At 39.5% G+C, this 23,632-nt stretch overlaps 1 protein-coding gene and 1 long non-coding RNA gene across 9 annotated transcripts in view; one reads left to right on the forward strand and one right to left on the reverse strand.

Moving 5' to 3' along the window:
* LOC140699351 (uncharacterized) overlaps positions 1 to 9,524 on the forward strand; it is an 83,566-nt gene extending 74,042 nt beyond the window's left edge. Inside the window, exon 4 of the long non-coding RNA XR_012077466.1 lies at positions 9,012 to 9,524. This is a non-coding gene — a long non-coding RNA (uncharacterized lncRNA). The remainder of the gene's footprint in view (positions 1 to 9,011) is intronic.
* ASAH2 (N-acylsphingosine amidohydrolase 2) overlaps positions 1 to 21,963 on the reverse strand; it is an 80,111-nt gene extending 58,148 nt beyond the window's left edge. For 2 of the 8 annotated variants that reach the window (XM_072971526.1, XM_006206678.4), the window contains exons 1-2: positions 21,809 to 21,963; positions 2,425 to 2,541 (exon numbers count right to left, since the gene is read on the reverse strand). The gene's annotated coding sequence lies outside the window, so the exon portion shown is untranslated. Of the gene's footprint in view, positions 1 to 2,424; positions 2,545 to 13,111; positions 13,241 to 19,113; positions 19,131 to 21,808 lie in introns of those variants that run through there. The other 6 variants (XM_072971520.1, XM_072971522.1, XM_072971524.1 and 3 more) reach the window with 6 other exon arrangements.
* Positions 21,964 to 23,632: the final 1,669 nt, after the last annotated feature.

Raw genomic sequence — 23,632 nt, forward strand, 5'->3', positions numbered from 1 at the left:
AGGAGATAGTATAATATGATGGTTGGAAACTGGATTCTGACGTCTGGTGCCAGAGGTTCAAATCTCATTTCTGCCACTTACTGATGACCTTGGAAATCATCCTTAACACTGAGCCTCAGTTTCCCTATCTGTAAATAAGGATATGATGATGATAATTTTAAGTATCTATCTTATAAGTTTTATAAAAATAAGATGAGATGACACAAGAATAATTTATTTGTTCCATGGAATGTAATAAGTGTTTAGAATGTTAGCATTTAGCATTAGGTTCCAAAACAGCGAAGACTCTGTGCTGCTCCCTGTCCTTTAACGGAGTTTACGAGAGACAAATACTAAAGAATTACTGGAATCAGAGGTGGGAACTTCAGAGTCCATCTTCTTAACCTTAAGGAAGCTTAAGTAATAAGCTGTGGAACTGGAATCCCAAGACTTGCCCCTCAAATGGGTAAAATGTGGCTAAGATGCTGCCATCTCCAAGAGTTGTGAAGTGGCAACAAACAGATGTGTTTGGTATGGCCCGATTTTGTTTCAATTTGACTTAGTCAACAAGATAAAAGACAGAACTTACAGTTTATGTGTAAAAATAGAGTCTACATTTACAAATCAAGAATACATTTCAAAATATTTCATAAAATATGGCAACACTGAGCCAGCATCCCCATGTGCCAAGAGGTTTGTAAAACCTAATTACTTTAAGACAATAGACGCTCAGAGAGAAAAAAAAAACTTCATAATGGTGAAGATCTTGAGAAGGGATACATTTATTCTCAAAAATAGGACAATCTTGTGAGTGGCTGTCTAATTTCCATCTCCATAAAGCTTGACTGTTGCCGTTTATGCAGTAATCACTGGTAGTATAGTTTCTTCTGGTTTAACATGAAGGCTGCCTGTGTGATTGAGATTCCTAGATCCCCTACCTTTATGTGTCTGTTCATGATGGGCCACCATTATTATATTAACCTGAGGAAGTTTCCATTCCCTGCAACCAGAGGAACCCACCTAAAACAATGTTCTTCTAAACCTCTTTCCATGCATATGTAATGTAAAATTTTCTTTTACAAAATCAGATCATATGATATAAATGTTTCTGTACTGATTGTTTAACAATATATGTTAAATGTCTATCTATAACAACAAATGTTTGTATATAGTAAAAAATATATATATATATAAAACCAAAAACAAACAAAAAAACCTTAGTGGCTTTAGATGGGGCATGCCTTCTCTGACCTGCCACTGTCTCTACCCAGTGGGCCTTATGTAAGTTGCTACCTGGTCTTTGTAGTAATTTTATTTTTGCAAACCCTGGACTAAAGGTTAAAAGTCAATCTCCTAGCAAACACTTCAGAGGCAGGGCTGAACTGGGAATAGACAAAGAGCCTGGAACCTCTTCTCAAATTTCCTAGTTATGTGTAGGCTTTCCTCAACCATTTATCACCACCATGATCACCTTCACCACCACCATCAGGGACAACTTCAGATTTAGAGCGAAACAAATTAGTTCTGCGTCTTGATCCCAACTTTCACTGTTAGCCCTGAGTCCGAAAGCGTATCTAAGATATGCCTCTGAATTCTGGATGATTCAAAGAGGTTTACTACTCATTAGCTGTTCTTTCTGTTGCAAATTTCAAACCTCGTATACCTAGTTCTTGCTCAAAGCTTTGGTTTCTATGAGCCTTCCTACTAGCTGAGATAGCTTCTGCACAGAGAAGGCAATTTAAACTGTTTGGCTGGACCTCTCAACTCCAGAGCGTGACATGCACATATGTAAATGTGGCCACTTGGTAAGAGCCTGTGTTACAAATAGACATAATATGAGATATATATGTTTGCGTGAGTGTGTATATATATATATTTTTTTTTTCTGCTAGTTTTGCTGTGAACTGATTGCCACCACTGGCCTTTTGCACATGTCAACAATGGCACTTGATTTAACATTAGTTTCCATGTCTTACTTGGATTTTAATAATGTACCTCATGCATTTCACCACTCTATTTAGCTTTCAGAATTACCACCAACAAATTACCATTATTTCTGAACCCATTAGCACTATTACTCATAAGTGATTAAAATCTGAATTTGAGTATGAAAGCAAAGACTTTATCTCCCTTCAGAAGGCAAATGCATCTTGGAGAGCTGAGCCAATAACATTTTAAAGGATCATACATTTCTGAATAGTTCCCACTTACTCTAGTGTAATCCTGCAAGGTCCATGATGGGGCTCTAATGACACAATAGCAAGCCACTTGCCACATCTTTGTCACTCTGAGGTCCCTATTTGTCAAGACTGTGACAGTAAAAAGTAGTATTTTGGCAAAATGGGTTTCCAACGCTAAGAAAACAAGATTTCATCAAGATTTCTGACACAATACAATGATTCAAGAACCCTCCCTTCCTCTCCAAGAAAATATAAGCATTCTTACCTGATTCAAGCACTCAAAAGAGTTTCCGTATCCCAGGAAAGCAAATAACAGCCCAGAATTCTGTTCTCCTTCCCCTGGAAGGTTGCTTGGCTGAGACTTTTCAGCACTTTCTGAAATCTACTGAGGAAAGATTTTCACAGTCATGTCCAGAAGAGTTCAAGTTCTCATTAGCATACCTCTGTGGGCTCAGTACATGGATTGAGATTAAAGGGTATTGATAACAAATGGCTTATTAGCAAACTCTCTCCTGTGACTGCCTGATAGTGAGGTAGAAGTTGCAGTAGGCCTGCTGGGCTGAAGGTCACTTCAGATCTTAACACAGCCCTTTCAGTACGTCAAGTTCTGTGTGATGTCTACAATCTGGATCACAAAAAAAGAGCACCTGCTTTACTTACCACTTGGTCACTTAGTCAGCAATCAAGAGGGAGTGATAATGTATGCTGGACATTAGTGTGGGCTGTGGGTCCCCTAGGGCAATGTTTATAACAATTTCAGAACAGAAAAGTGATTTTAATTTTTACATTCTCATGAACAAAAAGAATGCAAAGCTTTAGATGAAGAATGTGAATAATGAATATATAGCAGGAAGAGAATGTGTGCATCCATTCAAAACTATATTGAAGGGTAACCAAGACATGGAAACAATCTAAATGTCCATCAACAGATGACTGGATAAAGAAGCTGTGATATATTTATACAATGAAATACTACTCAGCCACAAAAAAGAATAAAATAATGCCATTTGCAGCAATATGGATGGACCTGGAGATCATCATTCTAAGGGCAATAAGCCAAAGAGAGAAAGAAAAATACCATATGATATCATTCACATGCTAAGAGTGATATCATTCACTTGGAGAATCTAAAAAAGAGAAAAGACACTAATGAACTCATTTACAAAACAGAAATAGACTCACAGACATAGAAAACAAACTTATGGTTACTGGGGGCTAGGGGTAAGAAGGGTGGGAAAGAATAAATTGGGAGTTCAAGATTTGTAGATACTAACTACTGTATATAAAATAGATATACAAGTTTCTTCTGTATAGCACAGGGAACTATATCCAATATCTTATAGTAATCTATAATGAAAAAGAATATGAAAAGTAATATATATATATGTATATATATGACTGAAACATTATGCTGTACACCAGACATTGACACACTGTAACTGACTATACTTCAATAAAAACCATATTAAAGGAAATAATTTAATGGCAAAAAATTACTAAATGTTGTTTTAAGTTTACAAAAATGGGATCATAATGTTTTGTAAAGTAAACATTATTTATATGTGTGTGATCATAAAGGCTGTAAGAAAGCGCAGAAAAAAAATGTTAAGAAGCAGTTATCTGGTGATAAGATTATGGGTGAATTTTGTTTTCATCTTTTTGATTCTTGGCATTTTCTGTAATAGCCATATAGCATTTTTGTAATGGGGAAAATAACATGTTTTCCCTCATCTCGAAGAATATATACTGTATAACAGCATGAAGTTAAGCAATGGCCCATGAGAAACAGAGAAAGAAGCAGACCGAAAAAGAGAGAGGGCCCAGATAAATAAAACCAGAAATGAAAAAGGAGAAGTAACAACTGGTACCACAGAAATACAAAGGGTCATAAGAGAGTACTATGAACTATTATACACCAATAAAATGGACAACCTAGAAGAAATGGACAAATGCCTAGAAAAGCATCATCTCCCAAGACTGAACCAAGAAGAAATCGAAAATATGAACAGACCAGTAATGAAACTGCATCAGTAATAACACAATTCCCAACAAACAAAAGTCCAGGACCAGATGGCTTCACGGATGAATTCAACTAAACATTTGCAGACGAGACAACACCTATCCTTTCCAAACTATTACAAAAAATAGTCCACTTTTCAAATTCATTCTGTGAAGCCAGCATCACCCAGATACTAAAACCAGACAAAGACATTAAGAAAAAGAAAGTTTCAGTCCAGTACCACTGATGAATATAGATGTAAAAATCCTCCCCCAAATATGAGCAACCCAAATTCAACAATGCTTTAAGAGCATTGTGCACCATGAGCAAGTGGGATTTATCCCAGGGATACAAAGATAGTTCCATACCCATAAAATCAGTGTGATGTACCACATTAACTAATTGAAGGATAAAAATTGTATTATCAGCTCAAGAGATGCAGAAACAGCTTCAGACAAAATTCAACATCCAATATGATAAAAAAAAAAGTTTCTCAACAAAGTGAGTATAGAGGAACATTCCTCAACATGCTAAAGGCCATGTATGAGAAGCTGACAAATAACATCATATTCAATGGTGAAAAGTTGAAAGTGTCCTCTAAGATCAAGTCAAGACAAGGATGCCCACACTCACACTTTCATTCAACATAGCAATTGAAGTCCTAGTCACATCAATCAGACATAAAAAGAAATAAAGGAAATCCAAATTGGAAAGGAAGAAATAAAACTGTTACTCTTTGCAGATGATAGGACACTATACGTAGAAAATCCAAAAGATGTCATCAAAAAACTACTAGAGCTCATCAATAAATTCAGTGAAGGTGCAGGATACAGAAGTGATATACATAAATCTGTTGCCTCTCTATACACTAACAAGAAAATATCAGGAGTAATAAAGAAAACAATCCCATTCACAAATGCATCATCAAGAATAAAATACTAGGAGTAAGTCTAACTAAGGAGGTAAGAGACTTGTACTTGGAAAACTGTAAGACACTGATGAGAGAAACTGAAGATGACATAAACAGATGGAAAGATGTACTGTATTCATGGATGGGAAGAATTAACATAGTTTAAATGCCCTTGCCTTGGGCGGTAGGGTCCATACTGCCCAAGGCAATCTGCAGATTTGACACAATTCCTATCAAGATACCAATGGCATTTTCCACAAAACTAGAACGAATAATTCTATAATTTATAGGGAAGTATGTAAAAGACCCAGAATAGCCAAAACAATATTGAGAAAGAAGAACAAAGCTGGAGGTATCATGATCCCATATTTCACACTATACCACATAGCTGCAGTAATCAAAACAGTACAGTACTGGCACAAAAACAGACACGCAGATCAACGGAACAGAATAGAGAGCCCAGAAATGAACCCATACCTACACGGGCAATTAATCTATGACAAAAGAGGCAAGAACACACAAATGGAAAGAGACAGCCTCTTCAACAAATGGAGTTGGGAAAACTGGACAGCTACATGCAAAAGCATCAAACTGGACCACTCTCTCACATCGTGCACACACACAAAAAAATCAAAATGGATTGAAGACTTAAACATAAGACCTGAAACCATAATATTTCTAAAAGAACACATAGGCGGTTCTCTCTCTGACATCTTCTTAATATTTTTTTGGATATGTCCCCTCAGGCAAGGGAAGTAAAAGTAAAAAGAAACAAATGGAACTATATCACACTAAAATGTTCTTGCACAGTGAAGGAAACTGTCAACAAAACGAAAAGGCCACCTTCTGAATGTGAGAAGATACTTGCAAGTGATATATCCAACAAGGGGTAAATATCAAAAAGTATACAAAGAACTCATACAACTCAACTTCAATAAAACAAACAATATGATTAAAAAATGGGCAGAGGATCTGAATAGACATTTTTCCAAGGAAGACATACAGATGGCCAACAGGCACATGAAAGAAAAATGCTAAACATCACTGATCATCAGGGAAATGCAAGTCAAAACAATAAGCCTCACTTCACACCTGTCAAAACAGCTATTATCAAAAAGAAAACAAATAACAAGGGTTGATGAGGATGCGGAGAAAAGGGAACCCTTACGCATTATTGGTTGGAATGTAAATTGGTGCAGATACTATCAAAAACAACATGGAGAGTCCCGCCAAAAATTCAAAATAGAACTAACACATAATCCAGTAATTCCACTTCTGGGTATTTACCTGAAGATGAATGGATAAAGAAGACATGATATGGAGATACAGATATAGATATATAATGGAATATTTCTCATACAAAAAAGAATGAAATCTTGCCATTTGTGACAATATGAATGGAGTTAGACGGCATTATGCTAAGTGAAATAAGTCTGACAGAGGAAGACAAATACTGCATGATTTCTGTTGAATCTTTAAAAGGAAACCAAATGAACAGACATAATACAGAAACAGAGTTATAGACACAGAGAACATATAGGTGGTTGTCAGAGCAGAAAAGAGCAGGAGAGGAAAGAAATATGCAAGAGAGATTAGGAGGTACAAACTTGCAGATACAAAATAAGTGAGTCACGGGTATGAAATTTACAGTGTGGGAAATATAGTCAATAACTATGTAATATCTTTGTGTGGTGACATGTGGTAATTAGACCTATTGTGGTGATCATTTTAAAATGCATAGAAATATCAAATCACTATGTTGTGTAACAGTAACAAACATAGTATTGTAACTTAGCTATACTTCAAAAAACAAAACAAACAAACAAACAAACACGTAGGAAAAGAGATCAGATTTGTGGTTACCAGAGGCGGGGGTCAGGGGAGGGGGAATTAAATGAAGGTGATCAAAAGGTACAAACTTCCAGTTGTAAGATAAGTAAGTGCTAAGGATCGAGCGTACAACATGATAAATATAATAACACTGCTGTGTGCTATATATGAAAGTTGTTAAGAGTAAATCCTGAGTTCTCATCACCAGAAAAATTTTTCTGTACTTTTAAAATTTAGTATTCGTATGAGATGATGGACATTCACTAAACTTATCGTGAATCATTTCATGGTGTACGTATAACAAATCATTATGCTGTACACCTTAAACTTACACAGGGTTCTAAGTCAATTGTATCTCAATAAAACTGGAAGAGAAAGAGAAAATTAAATAAGAAAAAAGGGGAAAAAGAGTTAACTTGGGAAAGCCGTATTATTGATGAGGGACAGTTTCTCACAATCAAAGTATTGTAGCCAATAAATGAGGAAGGAATGACAAACTTAGAATCTAAATGCTTTGCAAACCTCTAATGAAATGATGGGTATAGGCGACCATCACCAACAGCTAGGCTGATTACGTCCCAGGAGAGAGTCAACCAGATACTGGAAGCCTGAGTGATGAACACAACCTTACCTTTCCAGAATCCTTACCAAAAAATTAAACCTAAATTGGATCAGCTTCTAGATTTAGCTGCCTGTTTACAGGAAATACAGGAGACAACTGAGTATTTTAGAGGACTATGTGGGGATACAGTAAGCAAAATCCAGACTGCGAGAGATTCTTTAAGACAAATGAGCCACTTTCTTAAACAAATAGGAAGTAGAAAGATGGAGGTGGAGGAGGAGGAGGAGGAAGGGGAAGATGGGGAGCAAGAAGAGGGAGAGGAGGAAAATATAAGGAGGAGGAAGAATAGGGAGGTGAGAGAAAGGCAGGGGAGGGGGCACCAGGAAGGGGAGGAAAGGAGCCATAGATTAAAGGAGGCTGAAGAGACATTATCAGCCGACCGTATGCTGTAAGCCCCAAAGCATCATTATTTGGAAACTGATTCAAACAAATCATTTTTTTAAATTATGAAACAACTGGGAAAATTTGAACACTGGTTAGATAGTTAATAATATTAAGGAATTATTGTTTAGAATGTCAGTGTGATGATACTGGGGTTATACTTTTAAAAAAAAATCTTTATCTTTTAGATATATTCTGAAACAGATAAAAAAAGAAAAAGAAACAATACCAAGGTGCAAAATTCAGACTGATGAATAGATGAGGGACAGATAGAAGGACAGATGGGAGGACAGATGAGTGGGAAATGAGCTTTGTTCTTGAATGTGCCAGCGGACAGCAGAGAGGCCGTCAAAAGCACTGCAGCAGATGCTGCGGACTACTTCACTCTACACCCTTCCTAAGCCCATCTAGTGTGCAGGGGTCAGATCCTCATTTGCCTTGAGTGCCAGATGTAGTTTAGGTCCTGTATCTCAGATGCATCAGTGGGGCCTTGATTCAGACTGAGCTACTTAGGGAGAGAGGCAGGGCGTGGGACATCCATCTCACTGATTTGTATCACGGCAGCACGACCCTGAGCTGGTTCCTTTGACTACTTCCAGCTGCTGCAGCTACTTCCTTATTCCATAACCATGGCTGGGACAGCCCATCCCTGAGCAGCTCAGGTCTGCAGTTCAAGTTGGAGAGTTGTTCCTAGAAGCTCAATCTCCATTCTCTGCACGTGATCTCTATCCCTTAATTTTAAAAAGCCCTTTCTTTTTAAAAGCTAGCAGGAGTGGATTCTGTTGTCTCCAACTAAGAATTCACCCAAGCTGAATTCTCACAAAGGTGAGCACTGGACCTCCCTTTGCAGAATACATACATTTCAATCATTGGACACTGTGTACGCCAAGGCGCCTGTGGGGACAGTTTTAAAGTTAAAAATGACGAGTCGTTTGGCACAATGGACTTTTCACTAGGTCTGAAAAGAGATTAATTTTAAGTACACAGGGCTGCCCTAGTGGTACCTTGCCCCTTTATGGGTTTTACATGGGACTGAAAAAATTTCTTTGAGCCTGAAAGCTGTTCCTTCATCAGTGGACTATTTATAGATTCATCTTTTCACTTTCTCAGCTGCATCTTGACCTCAAACCACAAGCAATTGAAGAGAGAGCAGAGTCCCTTCTGTTCCAAGCTGGAGAGAATGTTTCTTATTAAACTTCTGCACCTGTCACACGTTGAGCTGAGAATGCCAGTCGGATCTGTGCTTCCCTTCAGTTAGGAGCCCAAGTTCCTTCCAAGAGGGAGATCCCAGCGTTGACCACGTCATTATGTCAGGGCACATGAGGAAGACGCTGCCTGACAGACATGTGCACCATGGCTTTCCTTCCCCTGGGGGTTCTCAAATCCCATGTTCCCAGCAACACTGACCATCCTGCTTTTCTTGGAGAAACGGCAGATCAACTACTCCAGGGCTACAAACTTCCTCTCCTCAAATTTAGTCCAGTCCTACTTTCAACACAAAGGACAAAAGATACAGAGAGACATTGAGGATATGGACAAGATTGCAATTTGGAATTTGAAGATTGAGGCTTTTCTCCTCAGTAATCTTAATTCCTCTGAGCTGCATTTTCATTAGTGGAAAAATAGAAATCTACAAAAAACTACCTTGCTGAATGATGCACATAGACAATGTTTTTTAAAAAGTTCTTTGCTAACTCTACCGCAGGATGCAAATGAGTTATTATATTAATTAAGCTGAGTGTGGATGCCTACACGTGCTAGGTTCTGTGCCTTTGAGACGTTATAGCACAGTTCTTTTCTCAGTTTATTCCTCACACTTGGTTCTACAGAGCTCCATGTTAGAGTTTGACAAACTCAGCCTTGGGGAGGAGGGTCTTGTGCTATTTTGAAAACATCCAGAGGGTTTAAAATTTAGGTAAAATTGGAATTTCAAAACTTCCCTACTTCTCTGCTGTTAGTTAAACACTGTGGGGCTATATACCCTTTACAGAGTATTTGGAAATTATTCCCTGATGGTTTATCTCTTCCCAAAACCACAGATAAGAATCTATCACATTTGGCAGTGACAAATTTGACCTGTTTCCCATGCAAGATTATGATGGCAGATTGGAGGAAAGCAGGCTATCACTGCATTTATCATTTCAGGGACAGGGTAACTGAAAATTATATCTTTCAATGTAATTTTTCCCTTCTACATAAATCTGAGATGCTTAGCATCTACACCTGTCCTATGTACATGTGGAAAACATACCACACTGAACTTTGATAGAACTTGGGAAAGAAAGGACCAAGAGAAACAGGAAGGAAGTTGCTTGTATCAAAGTCTAGCCTACTCAACATTCTATCTGGCCAATGAGAAAAAGGACTGCCTGAGTGGAGCTTGACACAAAAGCACATTGTCTTTCTTATATTAGGAAGACCAGCCTGAGGAGGAACCCTACCAGGTAAGAATTGCTCTCTCACCTGCCCAGAGCAAACGTACTTGAACCATTCACAGAAAATCCCCTACTAGATCAGCCAAAGCATCATGCCAGACAGTAAATTCTCACCATTTCTCACATTCTCTCTTGCTGTAACTTGTCTGACTCGTTCATGAGGACAATCCACTTAAGACCCAGGGAAATAAGGGAAAAGTTCTTGCTCATACATCCTCCCTGGATGGATAATGTCTGCTGGAGGACTTAGTATGGTGGACTTGTCATTGATTTGGAAGGTTATAAGAGTTAAGTGGCATCTGAAATATCCAGGCTCAAGAGGTATGGCCAATGAAATGAGAGGTACTATCTGTCTGATGCCTCCTTCACTGTGTGAGGCCAGACCAAGCCCGGGTGTGAACCAGATGCTGAGGAAGGACACGGGTCCTGAGGGGCTGAGGTTAGGGTAGAGAGTTCCCGCTTGAGATAAGTGGGTTCCCCAGGAATCAAAGAGGCCAGCCCAGGAAGTCTAGGAGAGAAAGCCAGGGCTTGATGATATGGGGAATCCAAGCAGGAATCTCAAGCCTGCAGGAGGCAAAGGCAGGATCCAACTCAGATATGGAGCCAGGACAGGGCCAGGCAGGGTGGAATCTAAGCTAAAGCAGATGAGGCACAAGTCCAAACCGGTTGGTTGTCTTGGGCAAAGACCCAGATCACCTAAAGATAGTGTTTGTGACTCCATTTTACAGGTTAGTAGATTAAAGAGACTTGCGTGGGTTGGGCTGGCTATCTCACCAGGATTTGCAGGACAACAACTTACTGTGCTGTTACTATGTCCTTTACTAGGCCAGGCCAAGAAGGACAGTCATCTTTTTAAAATAAAATAAATAAAATAAAATGAAATAAAAATAAAATAAAATGAAATAAAAAAAATATCTTCCAGACACTGTTCTAAAAACATTACATGACCTGCCTCATTTACTTATAGTAATCCTTTGAGGATGGTACTATTCCCATCCCCATTTACATCTGAATTAAAAAGAAAAAAAAACATTAAGAAAGTTAAACAAATAGCCAAAGGTGGACAGCAGCATGTAAAACAATGAAGCTAGAACATTCCCTTACACCATATACAAAAATCAATTCAAGATGGATCAAAGACTTAAACATAAGACAAGATACAATAAACCTCCTAGAGGAAAATATAGGCAAAACATTCTCTGACATACATTTCAAAAATGTTCTCCTAGAAGAAATAAAGCAAGAATAAACAAATGGGACCTAACGAAACTTACAAGCTTCTGCACAGCAAAGGAAACCGTAAGTAAAACAAAACGACAACCTACGGAATGGGAGAAAATTTTTGCAAATGAAACCGACAAAGGCTTGATCTCCAGAATATATAAGCAGCTCATACAACTCAATAAGAAAAAAAATAAACAACCCAATCCAAAAATGGGCAGAAGACCTAAACAAGCAATTCTCCAAGGAAGACATACAAATGATCAATAGGCACATGAAAAAATGCTCAATATCACTAATTATCAGAGAAATGCAAATCAAAACTACAATGAGGTATCACCTCACACCAGTCAGAATGGCCGTCATTCAAAATTCCACAAATGACAAATGCTGGAGAGGCTGTGGAGAAAGAGGAACCCACATGAAAAAATGCTCAATATCACTAATTATCAGAGAAATGCAAATCAAAACTACAATGAGGTATCACCTCACACCAGTCAGAATGGCCGTCATTCAAAATTCCACAAATGACAAATGCTGGAGAGGCTGGTGGGAATGCAGCTTGGTGCAGCCACTGTGGAAAACAGTATGGAGATTCCTCAAAAGACTAGGAATAGACTTACCATATGACCCAGGAATCCCACTCCTGGGCTTGTATCCAGAAGGAAATCTACTTCAGGATGACACCTGCACCCCAATGTTCATAGCAGCACTATTTACAATAGCCAAGACATGGAAACAGCCTAAATGTCCATCAACAGGTGACTGGATAAAGAAGAGGTGGTATAGTTATACAGTGGAATACTACTCAGCCATAAAAACTGATAACGTAACGCCATTTGCAGCAACATGGATGCTCCTGGAGAATGTCATTCTAAGTGAAGTAAGCCAGAAAGAGAAAGAAAAATACCATATGAGATTGCTCATATATGATATCTAAAAAACAAAAAACAAAAACAACCAAAAAAACAAAGCGTAAATACGAAACAGAAATAGACTCATAGACATAGAATACAAACTTGTGGTTGCCAAGGGGGTGGAGGGTGGGAAGGGATAGACTGGGATTTCAAAATTGTAGGATAAACAAGATTATACTGTAAAGCACAGGGAAATATACACAAAATCTTATGGTAGCTCACAGAGAAAAAATGTGACAATGAATATATATATGTTCATGTATAACTGAAAAATTGTGCTGAACACTGGAATTTGACACAACATTGTAAAATGATTATAAATCAATAAAAAATGTTTAAAAAAATAGCCAAAGGTCATACTGCCAGTAAAAGACCAAGCTGAATTCAAAATCCAGTCACTCGCCTTCAGAGCCCTCTAGCTTAACCATCAGCTACACTGAGCAACAAAAGCATCTGCCTTTACTAGTATGAATATACCCAACATCCCTAAGGTAATAATAAAATAATGTCTACAGAGTAGTCAAAAACACAAAGCTAATAGAAGGTCAAATATTTAGAGTTAGAGTCAGGAATTGAGAAAAGAGGTAGGGATTCTAAAGTCATCTAGCCCAACCCCCTTGTCAAGTTGACAAGTTACTTGCCCAAAGTCACTGTCATGGAGACTTGCAGCACTCATCCGTATTGGGTCCTCCACTCCTCTGCAGACTCACAGGAAGCTTTCCATCCCCCTGGTAGTCACTGGTCAATGGGCTGGAAATGGCAGTGACACGTATCACCTTGGGATTGAGGTATTAATGCGGAGGCATTTGAGAAAAGGTGGGAGTTCTCCATGATCTCTCTTCCTCTGCTCTAGTGACCTTGATAACTGCATGTCCCAGATGACCAGGTACTAGGTTCCTGAGTCATCACTTAGAAGAAATGTACCTCAGAGTCATCAGACCAGGACTGTGCTTTGCATAAACCAGAGGTAAATGTTTATGTATTAAGCAACCAAGATTTTACCACAGCAAACCCCCCACCCATCCTAATTAACATAGCCACCTGATTAATACCAGCTGACGAAGAATGACTCCTTAGCTAAATTATACATCTTCTTTTAAAATTTCTTTCAGTCCATAAATGCCACAAATCAAATGGAAGAAAACAGGGAAGAAGCTCCTTGATATTGGTCTTGGCAATGATTTTTTGGATATGACACAAAAAATACGAGCACCTAAAGCAAAAATCAACAAGTGGGACTACATCAAACGAAAAAGCACAGCAAAGGCTACAGTCAACAAAAGGAAAAGGTAACCTACAGAATGGGGGAAAATATTTGCAAATCATGTTGTCAGATAAGCAGCTAATATCCAAAATACATTAAGAACTCACACAACTCAACAACCAAAAAACAATTCAATTTAAAAATGGGCAGAGGAACCAAATAGACATTATTTCCAAAGAAGACATCAGGCATCCAAATAGTGAACAGGTACAAAAAATGATTCTCAACAGTACATTTCAAAATACAAAAAAAAAAAATCTTTCAAATTTAGAGACCACACTGCATGCAGTCCCAACTCTAAGACACAGTTAAAAATGGGAAGGAAATGTACAAGGCGCCTGGGTCACAGAGACTTCTGACATCAAGTCCATGCACTTTATACCATAGGGGAGGCTCCCCGGCTCACGCAGGGATTGGTGGTTTTTAATTTACATACAGCTCTAACCCGCTGTTCTTTTCCTTCCAATCAGAGATTATTTCTAGAAACAGACACACAGGTAGCAAAAGTGGTATCTCAAATGAAAATGACTCAGTCCATGACAATAATCAGTGGTCAGAGAAACAACTTGAGTCATTTTTTTGTTCAACAATCTCTAAGGTAGCAGATGAGTGTGAAACATATTTGAAAACATTTTCCTCTAAGATTTTCTCTTAAGCTTGGGGTTGAAAAGAAAGAACTCCAAATTTTAAAGCTGTCAAAAATATCAAGAGGGAAACAAAGACAAAAACATAACTAGAGTATATATAACTAGAGGAATCTCTTTCAAAATGCTACAATGTTTTATTAAGTTGGGATCCAGGGAACTTTTTTATTTTCTGCATTTTATTTACCCATATTTAATAATTTCTGCAGTGATCATGTATTACTTTTGTGGTACAAAGGTAATTTTGGAGGTGGGGGGTAATTAGGTGTGTTTGTTTGTTTGTTTATTTTAGCAGAGATACTGGGAATTAAACCCAGGACCTAGTGCATGCACATGACCACTGGGCTATACCCTCCCCCTGAAATGTAATTTTTTTTAATTTATTTTTTATTTTTTTAAACATTTTTTATTGATTTATAATCACTTTACAATGTTGTGTCAAATTCCAGTGTTCAGCACAATTTTTCAGTCATTCATGGACATATACACACTCATTGTCACATTTTTTTTTCTGTGAGCTACCATAAGATTTTGTGTATATTTCCCTGTGCTTTACAGTGTAATCTTGTTTATGTATTCTACAATTTTGAAATAACAGTCTATCCCTTCCCACCCTCCACCCCCCTGGTAACCACAAGTCTGTATTCTCTGTCTGTGAGTCTATTTCTGTCCTGTATTTACGCTTTGTTTTTGTTTGTTTGTTTGTTTTTGTTTTTGTTTTTTAGACTCCATATATGAGCGATCTCATATGGTATTTTTCTTTCTCTTTCTGGCTTACTTCACTTAGAATGACATTCTCCAGGAGCATCCATGTTGCTGCAAATGGCGTTACGTTGTCGGTTTTTATGGCTGAGTAGTATTCCACTGTATAAATATACCACCTCTTCTTTATCCAGTCACCTGTTGATGGACATTTAGGCTGTTTCCATGTCTTGGCTATTGTAAATAGTGCTGCTATGAACATTGGGGTGCAGGTGTCATCCTGAAGTAGATTTCCTTCTGGATACAAGCCCAGGAATGGGATTCCTGGGTCATATGGTAAGTCTATTCCTAGTCTTTTGAGGAATCTCCACACTGTTTTCCATAGTGGCTGCACCAAACTGCATTCCCACCAGCAGTGTAGGAGGGTTCCTCTTTCTCCACAGCCTCTCCAGCATTTGTCATTTGTGGAATTTTGAATGACGGCCATTCTGACTGGTGTGAGGTGATACCTCATTGTAGTTTTGATTTGCATTTCTCTGATAATTAGTGATATGTAATTTTTTTTTTAAAAGGATGAATGCAGGATATGAAAAAATCACATAGAGGAAATACTGTAATTCTCCAACTGGCTTAAAAAGGAAGGTGTCAATTCTACTAATGTATTCTTATGCATCATCAAATGAAGAATAACCACCACTGAAAACAGTTTCTGTTTCTTTTTTTGGCTATGAGACCCATCTTGGTTGATCATATGGGATTTTTAGAAATAATGAGGCCTCAACTAATTTAGTTAGGACTAATGGAACAGAGCTGGTTCTACCTGCTTATTCATTTCTCTAATCAGAAAACTGGTTGAGTTGCCTTTTCACGCCCAGGTGAGTGAACCTTGGATGCATCGTGCGATAAAGGTTCTTCTCAATTGGGTAATGATATTGGTGTTTCCATAAGAGAATTGATACCACCATGTGGCATCAAGTTGTGACCAAGTTATTAAGCCCGTTGCCCAGCAGATGAGTCCGAAGGTAAAGACATGATTGAAGACTAGCAATTTTTCCATTCCAGAGTTCCTATGTTCAGAAAGGCTTAACTACTGGTTCAGCCTTACCACTAATCAACTTGAACAGATGCCAGGGTAAACAACTGGTATACCTGTACCAAGGCATTCTTACTGAACTTCAACCAGCCTTAGTAAGTTTCTTTTTAAAACCCGGAATTATGAATTAGCTGGAGAGTTTCTTTATTCAAAGACTCAATCATTGAGCTGTAAGCCTTATAAATAGAATGAGTAGTCATCCAAAAAAAAAAAAAAGCTCCCCATCTCATGTGACACTGCTGAAAAATAACCTCAACCCATCATGAAAGAGACGGGCCACCAACAGGACGTTTTACACAGGCCCTTAAGAGCATCATTAAAGAGAAAAAACATCAAAAAACTGGCATGATGTTCCTGACAGGCCTGCCAGCACTGCTGGGTGAGGACACCTCCAGCGAAACCACAATTCCTGCCATAATGGAACTGAATTATGAGATAAAAGAAAATATCTTGCTCTGGGTTAGACAGGTTACAAGCCAAATTATCCTTGAAAAGTCTTTGGAGGGAGGAAAAGACAAACCCATTAGTAGAGGAGAAAAATGAAACCCTAAGCAATGCTTAAAATCTTGCCCGGGAGGAAGAAGACTGCCGACGTCACACTCATACTGAAGGCGGAGGGAAATAAGCAGACACACTTATCAACAGCTTTCCCAAGGGTTAAGGTGTACTTTACATCAGGTAAGTAGCTGAGTGAAACTTGCAGATGTCTGCAAGAGAACTACACAGTAATTAATACTGCGTGTTACACATGAAAGTTGTGAAGAATAAATCCTGAGTTCTCACCACAAGGAGAAAACTTTTTTTTCTTTTTGTCTTACTTTGTATTTATGTGAGATGATAGACGCTCACTAAATGTACTGTGATAACCATTTCGTGATGTAGGTAAGTGAGGTCATCAAGCTGTACAGCTTAAATTTACATGCTGTATGTCAATTCTCTCAATGAAAGTGAAAGAAAAAAATCATACAACGAAAATAAAAATGAAAGAACAAAACAGAGAAACTACCCAACCAGATCATGAAGGGCCTGTCACATCTGCAGCCCAGTGAAATAGAAAGATTTAACAAACAAAAAAAAACTTCTCTCTGCAGATTCTCTGCATGGGGAATGCAAGACACGTGCAAAATAAATGCAACACGAGTTTAAACATTAGCATCCTAAATAAAACACTGAGGGGACTCATACCTAGTTTGAAGAATTAGGGAAGTTTTCATAAAAGAGGCAGAATTCAAGCTGAACTTTGAAGAACAAAAGATTTTGCCAGGCCAAGATATAGAGCTTGAAGCATCAGCGCCAGCTCAAGTTCAGGGAAAGGAAAGCCCAAACACACGTATATTTAGACGCACGCAATGTGGTTTGGCGAAGCGGAGGGCAGCAGTTCTCAAACTTTTCCCACCTTAACCTTCCAAAGCACATTGTTCACAGGTGACTCTCTCCTGCCTTCATACCCCAGTTATGCCAGAGTTAAGACAGGATATGGTGGATGTAAGATTGCCAGCTATCTGGTTATAAGCTCACCCTCTGTCTCCCACTGGTCCATTACAACAATGAGCTTGAGACCCATTAATGGAGGCTTAGTGCAAGATGCAATGAAAGATGCAGTTCAGGTAAGTTATAGGCAGGCAGAACCTGGAGGTTCTCAAATACCAGGCTGAGGGATTTTAACTTATGAAGGCAGCAAGGAGTCCCTGAATATTTCTGAATAAGATAAAGACCTAAATTGAGCTGCATTTTGCAAAACAAACATGCTTCTGACAAAAGTGGGTAGAATGGAGCAGGAAGAGTCTAAGAAAGGATGCTTCTTTCCTATCCCTGGTCATAGCAGACATCACTAATGGATCAAGGGACTCTTCCTTGAGAAGCCCAGACAGAATCTTCAAATTCTTCCCAACTTAGAGCTCTAATGGTATAGAAGGAGATGGGGCTGAAAGACAGCTGGAACCCAATAGCCACCCTGTGGCTGGAGTCAGACCCTATTTAAGAGGTGAGACCCCCCCCATATGGGAGGGAAGCAGAGTCAAGGTGGTGTGTGGAGGTGGCAGTGGAATTGGAAAGAGGGGATACGTCTGGGAAGTATGGCTGCAGTGTGTCACCAGGATTTGACACTTGCTCAGTGTGACAGGTGAAGAGAGGGGAAAACCAAGCCCCACTCCAATTTTTTAAGATTAGTTAGTGGCACCGCCATTTTCTCCCCAAAAAAGAAAACTTGGGAAAACAAACTGATTGTTAAAAAGGATTCAGTTTGAGTATTGGCTATAAACATCAGATTTAAACATCAGGCCTAAGGCTGTCTGCGACTACAACACAAAACAAAAATCTCATGAATACAGCATTTCCTCCAAGATTCCAGCAAATTTTTTAAAATGCATCTGGGAGAAATACAGACCTCCTAGTCTCCCTAAAAGAATTACAACATCGTCCAAGATTTCTGGCAGAATCTGGAAGAGGAAGAAAGGTGAAAACGTGATTGAAAAAGAGTTTTGTTTTTCTTCCTCATAAGAAACAGGAGGAATGACTCCTGCTTTGCCTACTAGGCCACGGCTGCCAGAGTCGCAGCCTGTAGTTTCCTGCTCCATCTTTCAACCTCTGCTCTGCATCTGACTTAATGAAACAGGTGAAGATTGATTAAATTATAAGATCCCCTGTTCTGCCTCTAACTTGAGATCAATCTTCATGCAACAGAAATTGGGGCCTGTGTCCAGAGGGGAGGAGCTGAATTTTTAGCCATTCCCTTTGCAGAGAGAGGATAAATAATTGTCATTGTAAACTTAAAAATGATACAAATAAACTTATTTACAAAACAGAATTAGACTCAATGACATAGAAAACAAACTTGTGGTTACCAAAGGGGAAAAGGGGGGGAGCGATAAATTAGGAATTTGGGATTAACAGATACACACTATTATATATAAGATAGATAAACAACAAGGACTTACTGTATAGTACTATATTCAACATCTTATAATAACCTATAATGGAAAAGAATATGAAAATGAATATATATACATATGTATATCTGAATCACTTTGCTGTATACCTGAAACATTGTAAATCAACTATACTTCAATAAAAAATAAAATATATAAAATTGTTCCTCTTATTAATATAGTAACATAAAGACAGGGTTATGATATTCAATTACCATAATTCAGGGGTTTAGGCATTTAAGAAAGTTGTAGCCTGCCCTGCCCTGTGGATGACCTGGCCAAAATTCTCCCCATTTGCAAATTTGTAGAGTTGTTCTGCTAAGCAATAGATCCTGGGTCTGTCATAACATTCTATAACAATACAAAATAATTTCTTCCGAAGGCTATTTTTCCTAAGGTCTTAAACCAGCACATCCTTTGCTTATCAGAGAATTGTCTGCAAGAAATACTGGCAGTGGTGTGCTGCTGGATGGTTAAGAACTGGCTTTCCAGGGAAAAAGCCCTAGTGTGTAACATTGGCCGATTTCTGTGGTGTAAATACTCCTATTGGGGCTGCTTTCAAGCAACCAACAAAAGTCATGGGTAGTGAAGTTGGTAAGATCTGTACCCAACTGACTCCCATGAGCCAGTGCAAACTTTCTTCAACACACCATTGTTACCAGACAAACCACGTCTGAAGCCACCCATGAGGCATTGCTAAAGTACTGTCTCAGATGACATTGATGACCCGGAAGCTCGGGAGACCATATCCAGCCAGAATTGAGACTGGATCCTCCAGGTGACTGTCAAACCGTGTCCAGCTGGTTTGTTGCCTAAATACATTTTGAAGCTTTTCTTTGTGTCAGTGGCTCTTCCAGATCAGCTAGTCTGGAAGAGCCATCAGGAAATGTGGGTAGCAATAAAAACAGAATTACAATTAGAAAATATCTGATTTCATTTTCATTTCCAATAAATGTATTCATACATACACCTCGTCCTCATGATGACCTTCTCACTCCTTAACTGCAATTCTAAGAGAGACAAGGCACAGTCTTTGGCAAGAGTTTGAATCCTCAAGGACTCTTTGGTCTGTTTCTGTTTGCTTTGCTCTTAGCGGGCTTTCCCTCTGGAACAATGTATTCTGAACTCATCCCTATGTATGATGACCAGGAGATTTCTATACCCCTTGGGACCACAGTGAGACAGTACATTCATAGTGAGATTCCAATGAATGAGATGTTTGCCTTTATTTCCTGCAGTAGAACTCATATGGATCCTCCAGCAAAAAAAAATTTGGGAAGCAGTTCAAATGGAAGTTGAGGATCTGGAAATTAATTCCCTTAGGTGCTAACTGGTCGCAGGTGCCCCTGGAAGTCTTCTGGCACCTTCACCTGCAACACTGTGCACAGTGCCTTCTCGATCCTGATCTCATATTCCACTGGTCCTTTTCTCAGGACCAATGTTCTCAAACTGGCCTCACTGACGACTACTGCAGGGCCCATCCAGATTTCTTCTTCTCTCTAACCCTCTGCCTTCAGAGCCCAGACTTTGAATTCCTGACTCTCATCACCTTTCCTTCATCCTGAAAAACTCCATTACTTCAGGGAGACTGATTTTTAAGAGGAACTAAACTGACTGGCAGGAAGGTATTAATGACTGACAGCTTACCCAAGTTTTAAGGTAGTGTTTGCATTTTTCAAAGAAAACCTTGTTTACCAAAAGGAGATTCCTATTGGTTGGAAATTCAGGTGAAAGAAGAGAAGCTATAGACACTGCGGAGGAAATAGTCTAGATAATTTCTAGACAGTTAAAGACCAGTTTTGATCCCTGCGCTGGGAAGCAGTAACTTGTTAAAGGAGATGGAAGCCCAACAAGTAGCATCTCATATTTTAAACCTGCAGGAGATGCTAACTGGGGAAAAGGTCATCGGTGTCAGAGGGTAGACAAGGCTGCAGTGCCAGAAAGGAGACAGAATGAGACTCAGACAAACTTTCCTTAAGTCCCCATGTCCTTGGAAATTTCATCAAATCCAAGTTTTGAAGTAGTCCTAATCTCTAAATTTCAGACATTTTAAGATCAATAGAACAGAAAAAGTCACCTCAAGTAATGGGAAGGCACAGATGAGGAGACTTGTTAACAGAAAGATTGGGATTCTAAAGGTTATCAGGTCACACTACAGACACCTGGGACTGAAAATCAAGCTGTAGGAGAGAAGATGACCACATTCGAGATGCTGCTGCTCTCACTCAGGCATGGGGTAAATCTGGAGGAGTGTTTTCTTTAAGCCTAAGGATATGAATCTTGCTTTCCAAAATAAGGTTGGAAGATGGATTTCTGCCACTTGGCTTCATCAATCTGGCAAATAATTCTGCAAATGAAATCCGTATCTCTGAACATAGATATGAAGATTTACAGAAAGGACAGTCAAAAGATAGCTTTTGAATTCTACTGTAACCATGACATTGAAATGACCTGACCACACGACTCTAGAATTCAGATAGAATTAAAGAAACTCTACCCCAGAGATCCGAAACATAAAGGAGTAGGACAAATCTGCTCCCCTGCCCCCCTCCATCCCTATTACTTATTTTCATAAGACACTGCAACTGATAAACATCTGTTCCTCTTCAATGTCCAAGGGATCTTGTTTGCAAACGTGAACAACCATTGCTTCGTGCTCTCAGGGAGAAAACAAAACCCTATCAATCAAAGAAAAACTACGTACCCAGACCTGCTGCGGCAGCTGCTTGTTCAAAACCGCATGTCATTGCTCCTGCAAGCCTGAGCGGTAGGATGCTTCTGAATGCTCGGCCTCTGCTCTTCTGAGCAGTGCTGCAGGGTTAACTCTCGGAGGCTGAATGCTCTAACCAAAGAAGCCAAGGCTCGCCAGCTTAACTACTTGCGTGCTGACTCATGCACGGGGCAGGACGTTCCCCAGCTGAGCCAGCTTACGAATGAATTCCTGCACCATCCTTGGAAGGTCACACCTGGAGCTCATTATTTTGTACCCTGCACCCCACCCCTGGGAAGGACCATTCATTTTCTTATACTGGCCTGCTTCTCCGATATGATTTGGAAAAAAAAATGCCTCCACTACATCAACTACACACCACAGAGCAGAGGCTTTGCAGGACAAATCAGCACGGAGATGTAAGTTAGGAACTTGTTGAATGAGTGAGTGAGTTAAGCGTGGCCAAGGGCATGCCCCCTCTTTTCTAAAAAGATTGTAACCAAATGAAGAAAATTGATTACTTAGAGTCACCGTGGTAGTCTGGGGAAGCATTTGCTAGGAAGGTGTTTACATTTTCCCTGATGTCCTTCCCAGGCTAAACCAAACATCAATTTCCTGCAACAGTGTCTCTGTTTTAATCACATGGTTACTAGGATCCCTAGGGGAAATGTTCATGCTTCTGAAGCTTTGGGGCCCAGATTAGCAGGTATCAAAGGCAGAGGAAAAAAAAAAGCAACGATTTGTAATGTCTGATCAGGTCTTTGAAGTCCGTGTCATGCCACCCATGTCACATGCCGGAGGCCCAGAAGCCTAGAATTCCAAAAAAAACAGTGCTGCTTTTCCAGTTATTAGTGGGTCCCTTGGAATAGCAGCTCTGAGGGCCAAAGCGTTCCCCTCAGCCTAGGTCAAGTCCTTCGTTTTCTTCAGGCTGTAACAGAGTCCACCCTGGATTCACATGGAAGTAGAAGTCGGGTGCAAGGCAGGGAGGAGTGGTGCGGGGAGGGATTCAGGGACTGGTACAGGGAGACGCGTTTGGTCGTTACGTGAATTATTGCAGAAAGGCAGGAAACAGACATGCAACTGTGGAAATCCGGGGTGAGGGAGATTCTTCAAGATTTTCCTCTCCTTCCTGCTGGCTGGAGCTGCAGATTTGCCAGCTCAGGTTTATTAGCTCTTGACTCCAAAGCCCCAGGGCCTCTTTGTCTCAAATTGCATTTACCTTGGGGGCCTGTAAGCTCCAGCAAAGGGAGTGCAAATCCATCGGCGCATAGAACACAGCCTGTAAACTGAATGTGTAATAATAATGGTGACATTGTAGCAACAGCAGCAGCTACTCTGCTGAGTGCCTACTGTATGCCAGCAAATGTGCCAAACATTTTGCTTAAAGCAAACTGCTTACAGCAGTTCTGTAGCAAGAACTGCTGGTTCTTGCATGAAATCTGTGTTCCTCTCTTCTTCCTTGCCTCCCCTACAGTCAGAAATAGCCACGAAACCAAGGTCTGGCCAGTGGAGAGTGAGCCGAAGTGATATGTATCATTCCATTCTTGGCCTATAAAACCTTCCCAGTGTGTGATCCTCCAGGCTCCAGGCACAGAAGTGGAGGGAGAGACCCACAGTGACCTTGGAGGTTATGGAAAGAAGAAAGTGAAAAGCCTCCATCAGCCTGAATGATCCCATACAGAGACCTACTGACCTTTGCAATTACAGGCATACCTTATTTTATTTTGCTTCACTTTAATGTCCTTCACAGATGTTGCATTTTTTTTTTCTTTTTACAAACTGAAGCTTTGTGGTGACTACGCAAGGAGCAAGTCTACT

Source organism: Vicugna pacos, chromosome 11, assembly GCF_048564905.1.
Source record: "Vicugna pacos chromosome 11, VicPac4, whole genome shotgun sequence".
Lineage (NCBI taxonomy): Eukaryota > Metazoa > Chordata > Mammalia > Artiodactyla > Camelidae > Vicugna > Vicugna pacos.